We start from the raw sequence: 8,065 nt of genomic DNA, 5'->3' as shown, positions 1-8,065 counted from the left end.
GAAATGATGTTTCTGATACCTTAGTCTATCGTATATCATATAATAATAATAATATATACTATTATAGTGTAGTCGAAAAGCTCGTCGTCTTGCATGGCCGTAAATATCTCTGCTGACTGTATGGTAAACAAGCCACAGTACTCGAACGACGCGCGGGCACCCGAATCTCACGTGAACCCGACGCGCAAAACATAAAAATTAAATATCGTACCTACTTACTATGCGGTGACGTCTAATTAAGTATACCACACTCGAAATCGCCTAAGGTAGTAAGGTACCTAACATATTATAGTAGTTTAATCACTAAAGTGACATTAGTGTATACTGTATAATTTAATATACATATTATATTTGATACATGTGATGATAATCGCGGCGTACCTATTACATTATAGTCGCGAGTATATACGAAATAATAACAACGACATTTGCGTGACCGTTGAATGGTTACAACCGCGAGGTTTGTCCGTTTATCGACTGCCGCGCGGGTAACGATAAAGCGTGTCGATTTCGCGTGTTTTTCGGTACGCCACGCGACTTACGACCCTCTACAACACACCCTCTGCAACATATAACGTTCGGTCCGAACACCAAAAACTTGTTAAAAGTACGTCCGCGCCGCGCTTAGAACGCCTAAATTATAGAACCTAACTCTGCGGCGACAACTACCGCCTGCGACACTGTATCGTTGGCAGCCCGCCCGCATACACCTAACCTAACCTAACCAATAACCATATTGTTTGGTATTAGGTATATCTATACATAGTAGGTATACACATAAAGGTGCCTACCACCGCACGGCGGCGACGGAGCATAATATTCAATATATATATCCGTATATGTATATATTATATATGGATTGAATCCTGCGTGTATAGCAGTTTAGGGTAAACACAAACATGATTATTCGTCCGCCGTGAGTATATATACTTAACCATTGGTGTGTGTATGCAAATTTGCATACCGAAATCAATAAAGCACTCGTAACACTTGCACACACGCACACAACATGCACCACTATACATCGACTACGTATACCTACTGCACATAGTATATACTATATACTATACACCATACTATATTATAATATATATAATATATACTATTCGGTGAAATGTCCAGTTCTAAAGTTATTTTGCGACATTGTATATACACTTATTGGTTCGGACCGGGAGCTTGAAAATTCGTACGCCCGGCAGTATTGTTTTATTCGCGTTAAACGCATAATAATAATAATATACACAGTAAATTATATGCGTATATAAACGAAAATTTCCCACGAACGGTGGCCGATGAGTATAAATTGTTGTCGGCAGCAGTGATATACAATATATAATAGCGTCCGAGTGAGCCGCGGTGACAATGATAATTGTAACAAATTAAAATAACAACAATCATAGTAATAGTGTTGTATTATTACATGGGTGGGCTACGACAGCTGTAGTGAGTTTTCGTCCTCTCCGCGAGAGGGCACCGAGAGGAACGAAGATTGTGCTTCCGGTATAACAAGACAGAGAAATAATTTCCCGGGTCCCTGCAGTATACGTATATAATATCCGTGATCTACACCGTTCTAAATAAAAACGGTACTCATTATAACGACCGCGACGCTGCAGCGTGTATAATATATACCTATACTCGTGCGGGCGTACATTTCCGACGACGGCTTTCGAGAGAGCAACCGTGATAATTATACGTATTATTGTGTAGGTATATATATTATACTATATATGTATATCTGAACCGTGGTTGGAACCGTTTGTCACCTAAATTATAACGACAACGCGGAGTCAAAAGAGTGAAACACAAAACGGAAAAAAAACATCCCCGCATGCGTACTTGGCGCGTATCGCCGCTGTAGACATATTTATATAAAGCATGCATCGAATAGTCGTCGAATATATATATATATAAACAATCTCTTGGATACGTCTAAAAATTGTTTCTCGTACACGAATAAGAGTTCTAATCTCTCCCACAGGACCCTGTGCGCAGCTTCGTACTCGTTCCATGATTGATTCTCAAAAGAGCGTTGTTTTTTTTTTTTTTTTTTTTTTTTAAACTCTGAAAATACTTATCTCGGAAAGTCGGAAGGCAATTTATCGTTGAAAATCTCCGTTTGGCGTTTGTTCAAAATATCTTAATTACGAGCGTACTTGCGTGTGCCTCATACGCGAAACCGTAAAAATTACAAAAACGAGCGTAATAGGTAGATATTATATTTATTGCACAGTATACACTTAGGGTTTTAATAACGGTTAACAACTTGTTCAAATTTTTTAGTTACACATTTGCATGTAAAAAAATCAAGTTCAATCGTCATTCAAAACGTAACTAATTGTATAATATATAAATTTAAAAAAAATGTATAACCCAGAAAGATTACTTACATAACCAAGTAAATAGCATACGCATTGTAATTAGATTGAATTCATTTTATGAAACTTTAAACACAATAATAAAATAAAGTTGATGGATTTAAAGTTCTAAGCAGTCGTTTTAACAATCAATTAAATAACAAATATCAACAGTAATTTCAGATAATACATCGAAATTGTTTTTAATTGTATGTTATTTAACTATCACTTAAAATTGTATATATAATTAATTAATTTTGTATTACAACTTAATTAAAATATTTAAGATTAAGGAAATAAAATTGAGAGTTCGAAATATCAAATACAATATCAAACAATTAGATTAGTTTGGTATGTTTTCATCATTAATAAAAGTTCTCAAATATCTTTTAAAAGTTTGTGACGCTTCTGAGTACACTAAAGTGAAATACTTTGTAAACCTCTAACAAAAGTTAGCGTTTTCAAACCTTAGAAATAGTATTTAACTTGTCAAAAACTACTAGCGTCATGATACCTTAGATATATTACGACTTGGGGTTTTCTAAAATTAAAATGCAGCAATAAAAATTCGGTAATGAACCCTTTAAAGAGAAAGTATTATTATAACTTTAATTCAATTTGAACCCAAAATGAATATATTATATAGTATTTATTTGACATCCATATATTATGATCTGATATACATAGTATTGTCTTAGAAGAAAATAAAAGCCTAAGTGGTTTTTGTGGTATAGGTGGGGGGGGGGGGGGAGTGGACACTGTTGATGTCATATTGATTTTGACGAATTCCACACTGTCCTCTGGGACTTGCGATTTTTTGGAGGGTTTGACGGCAAATCCTAAAGGTTGCTAAAAACAGAGAGGGTAACCGAAAAGGGGGAAAAAACCAACGAAAAAAAAATATATATATAGATATGTATAAAAAAAACCATAAACTGTACTGCCATTAAAAAGGTCCTCTAGAGGCATCTCTGCGCGCGCGCGTCACATATACTCACACACAAAACGTACAAAAGGGGAGCATTACTTATGAATTAATCAGGCGGTAAACCCGAGGTCCCCCTTGTGTGCGTTATTATTCTTATATACCGTTGTGGCGTGTATGCGTGCGTGTGGGCGAGTACAAGAGTAAAAATAATAGGGGTTACATACGTTTTTCAAAGGTGTTTTCCAAAAATCCTTCCGGGGACGACCGATCGATTGAATTATTATATGGTTATTTTCTCCATCGTCATAGGTAGGTTAGGTACCTTTATGGCTGTACAGTATTTATATATATATTATATATATGTATACTACCTAACGCCCACTGAACTTCTACGGCGATAACCTTTGGGGAAAAGAAACACGAAGTGAAGTGAAAATAATAGACGTTGAAATCGATTTCACATTATCACTTGCCACTTCAAATTGCAACAGTGACACTTATTCTGGTGTATACAGACAAACAGACAATCAGTTTTAGATAGGCTTGTAAACATTACAAGAACCGCAATATTACCGTCAGTATCCGTGGAACCGAAGTACCGAACCCTATATGTTATTAAAAAATATGGCAGGATACTTAATACTCTCAGGCGGCCACAAACGGCTAAGGTGAAGATAACGGTGGAGGGTATAGGGGCTATTGTATTTCTGGCTGTATCAGAATTGGTATACACACACCTAAAAAATAACAACTGCATTTTTTGTAAAGATTTTTTAAAATAATGTGTAATGCAATATAATAATATTCTTTAATATTAATATAACGATTTTCCCATCGTTATGTACTAGTATAATAATATTCTAATACATTTTCATTTAAATAAAAACCGTGATAAAATCGATGTGATACCTAGTCGTTACGTGTTACTGCGTTCAATACTTAATCAACCAATAACCATAGAATATTGAGTAGTGTTTGCATTTACGTTTATAACGTTATTGAATATGGAATTTAAGCACATTGAAAAATATTAAGAAAATTATACAGACCTAGAAAGTTGGACATGTGTATAAAGAAAATGTAAGTCAAATTTGAAAATAAACAAAAATAATAGTTTAAGAAGTATTAAGATGTGAGTGCCCAGCAAAAATTATTCACAGTAAGTTGGCTAAACCCGACATCAAAAATTCAAAACCATAGTTAGGTAGGTACTCAAGATTTATGTGGAAAAAATATTCATGCCGAAGTTTGTATAGTACAATACTAATTAAAACTGTTGCCAAAACATTTAACGAAATCACTAAACTCATGATACATTAAATAAGTAACTATATGTATAATATAATTTAATAATCTATCGAGAAAACAATTGTTTATTTATTTTTCAATGCAGAAACCATTATTATTGGATTTTCTTGTGATAACAATTTAGAAGTATCACATCAAACAAAAACTGTGTTTATTGATGTCACTTTCAAAAGTTATCTCGAGCTTTTTTACCAGATTTTTTCAATTCAAGCTCAATTAAAAAGTTTTTGGTTTCACTTGAGTCAAGCATGATGGTGGAACAAGATACAACAATTTATCGATGTTTTATACCTAATTATTTCATATTGAACCATTTGTGAAACTACTAAGTACCTATAGAAAGATAACAGAATCAAAATACATTGAAACATATTAAGTAATTATATAGAAATGAGTAAACTTTAAAAAAATGAAATAAGTAGATTATAATTCAAAACTAATATATTAACATGTTAACATACCCCGCAATAAAATTAAATATCGAAAAAAATATAAAAGAAAAGAAATATATTATACCTCCCAATGAAACCAAAATATATTATGATTAAATAATTTTATAACCTACTAATTATAAAACAAAAAACACAATATGTAGACAGTAATTATAACACTCATAATAGTCTGTAGAAAATGGGAAACAAAATTGAAATTATTTTAAAATATTCTGGGAACCATTACACTGGTATTATCATTCGTCCTGAGATTTTAGAATTTTTAGTACTTCAGCTACACTGGTCTACAGTGTATCTGTGTATATTATGTATATATGATTACGTATGACGTACCAACGTAGAACTATAGTGATAAGGTGGGAATGTACCAATTACCAAGTGCACTAGTGCAGTTATGAGTCATGACTCATAAAACATTAACTATTCGGATGTCAGCACTCAAATCTAAAAATGATTATTACGAACGATTTTACTTTACATTAATATCATTCTATATCGGTTTTAAACGACATTTATTATTATTTATTATACATGTTAAAAATAAATAACGAAATGAAAATAATTAATATATTAATCAAGTAACAAAAAATTACATTTACATTTAAACGAAGTTCGTCGATCCATTGGTATCTTTCGTATAATATGAATTAATTAAATTCCAGTGTGTCAACGTAAAATACGTTTAATTCACTATCAAAAGCTTTAATTAAATCGTAACAAGAGTTAAACGTAATTTAGTTGGAGAAATATTTTAGTTTTGAAACCATAGCTTTTTTATAGTATAATAAATCCAAGAGCGCTTATCAAATTTCAAATATGCAGTGTTTGATTTACAATTTACTGTGTATTTGCACTCGTTGTCCGTTGACGCTATATTGAATTTAATTAGATACCTAATATTGTATATTATTTGACAATCCACGGTATAGATATTTTTATTAATTTATGTAGTCATAATATACATGAAACATTGTTTGGCCGTCAGCGCATAATAACTACGCGACCTGTACGAAAATTAGAATCAATAATGTGTATTATTGTTAACAAACCGGTAGATATACAGTAAATATAATAATATAACCCTAGTGAATTGTGTATATATATACAATTAAATTTGGTACATACATTTTCCCCTCTATTCACATAACTTTTGGTTACTATAGGTATTATCAATCGAACTGTTATAATTTTATCCCCATCCCAAAGTATATAAAGCGCATAAAGCGGCGGAGTCACTTCGTACACTTTCATACATGTATAACAATATAACTATTCACTGAAATCCGATGTACTTAATATAGCACTTTAAATTTAAACTTTGATATTTTAATTATTTTTAAACAGCATATAATTTTTATTTAAGCTACCAATATATATATATCAATACCAATTCAAATAAACAATAATAATTAATAAATAGCTGACCTTTTCATTGTACGCTACTGATCGAAACAAATTATTTCAATAATTGTTTAATAAAATATGTTAATATAATGTTGTTATAGTTAAGCTTAAAATGAATAGTAGTTAATAATTAAATATAGTGAAAAAAACTGTGTAAACTTATCAAATATATACATAGAAGTTAACATTAATTACTTTAATAACACTAGAATTCATGACATTTAATTGGATTATTTTTTAAAGATAAATCTTTTGACATTACAACAAAAAATCCAAAGTTTATTCAATTAGGTTTTTTATATGATGAAAACTGCTTTTAAATTTAATACAAAACATGTCATCTGACCAGTGGTCTACACAACGCTTATAAAGTGAATTGCGAATTCGCTTTTTTTTTACTTGAATATTAAACTTTTTATACGGGTCAGAGGTGTGTAAAATAAATGTCATATTCAATATATAGTATAGTATTCTGGAATATAATAAACTGTTTGATATTTTAAAGTATCAAAAAATTATAATCATAAAATTTTTCGCTATATTTTAAAATATTGATATAAACTTAAACTGCGAACGGAAGGATGTCGCATTGTATAGGAATAGACAATTTATTGATTTAGATAAATAGTGTAATGCAAATAATTAAGTAATATTCATTAAAACAATATATTAAGCATTTTTGCACATTCATCAAATAAATATTATAGGATTTAATTCGAACATTGGAACAAAATAGAATACAGATGCAACAAATGTTTGTAAACTAACATTTAAAATTATTGTAGGTATTTACTCCAATACTACGTAATAATATGCTTTTACTTAAATTAGTACAATTTTTTTTTCGAAAACTTCACTTTAAAACACTGAAAAAAATGTTTTTTTAGTAAAATCTAATAAAATCTGATACAGATTAAAACAGTTGGTAAATTCATAATATTATATAAAGCTAATTCAATAACAAAATAAATAACTTCATTAATTTTACTCAATAATTTAACTAAATCAGATAATATATAGTTGGATAAAACAATTCGATTTTACATTAACTAACAATTCGGTTAATATTATTAAAATATTCATACAATTTACACTTTTTTCTAGTTAGGTTAGATTAACTTAAATATGCAATGTGCATGTAATTAATGAGTAGAAACCGCAGAATTTTTACAATTAATATAAATTCTAGATAGTTATTTATTTATCTATTATGAAATACAAACATTTATATTTTTAATCAGTTGAGGCTGTTGAAAATAAGCCATTTTTAAAGGGTTGGATTTAGTCAATGCTCTATATCCATCCTGAGTTATGTCTGACTGTGTGTATAGTGACTGATCATTAGTTTTCGTGAGCTCCCCGAACGCTATAATAATATGTAATTATTAATTTAAAATAAATTACGGTTAATAGGATGCTACCAATGCATTTTTTGTCTCCGACTTATACACGTACGACATAGCAAATTTTCGTTCACTAGTTTCAATAGTGTGCTGTTAGTTTTGATACTAAAGTGAATTGACCTAATATAAAACTTTTAGGTAATAACATTATCTGTGCTTAAGCGTTGCCGATTTTTTCGAAATTTTCATTTTCAAGCAACATATGAGTATTTT

Source organism: Acyrthosiphon pisum, chromosome A1 (assembly GCF_005508785.2).
Source record: "Acyrthosiphon pisum isolate AL4f chromosome A1, pea_aphid_22Mar2018_4r6ur, whole genome shotgun sequence".
NCBI lineage: Eukaryota > Metazoa > Arthropoda > Insecta > Hemiptera > Aphididae > Acyrthosiphon > Acyrthosiphon pisum.
This window is presented reverse-complemented; position numbering follows the sequence as displayed.